Here is a 1,189-nt window from a genome sequence, read left to right as displayed (position 1 = left end):
CCGCTACTATCTTTTCCAGAATCTTAGAGATAAAGGAGAGGTTTGATATCGGCTTGTAATTGGACAGCTGACAGGGGTCGAGGTCAGGTTTCTTAATTATTGGTTTGATAACTGCTAATTTAAAAGATTTTGGAACATATCCAATGCTGAGTTAAGAATTAATTATTCTCAACAGCGGTTCTGTTATTGCTGGTACTATCTGTTTAAGAAAATGTGTCGGTACAGGATCTAATATACAGGTTGATGAATTTGCAGAAGAGATGAGTGAAATTAGTTCATTCTCTTCAAGGGGAGTAAAGTATTCTAGGTTCTGATCTGACATGGCTAGATTAACATCTGTATCAATTACATTGTTCGGTTTCAAAACCTCAATTTTATGCCTAATATTTACAATTTTATTATTAAAAAAGTTCATGAAGTCCTCACTATTGCATGATGTTGTTGTGGAGATTTCTGCAGTGGTCTTATTTCTGGTTAATTTGGCTACAGCATTAAATAAGAATCTAGGATTATTTTTGTTATTTTCTATAAGAGTGGAGAGATATGTTGATCTAGCTACACTAAGAGCTTTTCTATAGTTCAGGATGCTCTCCTTCCATGCTATTTGAAATACTAGTAATTTAGTTTGACGCCATTTACGTTCTAATTTCCGAGCGGTCTGTTTTAAAGTGCGCGTGTGATCGTTATACCAGGGAGCAAGTTTTTTATCTCTAATAATTTTTCTTTTAACTGGAGCTACATTATCTAAGGTATAGCGAAATGTCGACTCTAAATATTCAGTCGCCTGATCGAGTTGTGTGGGGTCAGACGGTGATCTAATCGAAGTTGGGAACTCTGGGAGATTACTGATAAAACTCTGTTTGGTAGTTGATGTGAATGTACGTTTCATACGGTAGCGCGGCGCTGTGTGTACATTATTACTGTGACACACTTGAATTGAGACAAGATAGTGGTCTGAGATAACTTCAGATAGTGGAATTGTGAATAAATTTCTTATACTTAATCCGAATGATATTATTAAATCTAAAGTGTGACCTGCTTTATGAGTGGGTCCTACTACACACTGATTTACTCCTACCGAGTCCAGTATGGACATAAATGCAGTTCTCAGAGGGTCTTCTGGGTTTTCAAAATGAATATTAAAATCTCCAGCAATTAACACTTTGTCTACAGAAACGACTAGGTTTGA

This window comes from Clarias gariepinus, chromosome 3 (assembly GCF_024256425.1).
Source record: "Clarias gariepinus isolate MV-2021 ecotype Netherlands chromosome 3, CGAR_prim_01v2, whole genome shotgun sequence".
NCBI classification, from domain to species: domain Eukaryota; kingdom Metazoa; phylum Chordata; class Actinopteri; order Siluriformes; family Clariidae; genus Clarias; species Clarias gariepinus.
This window is presented reverse-complemented; position numbering follows the sequence as displayed.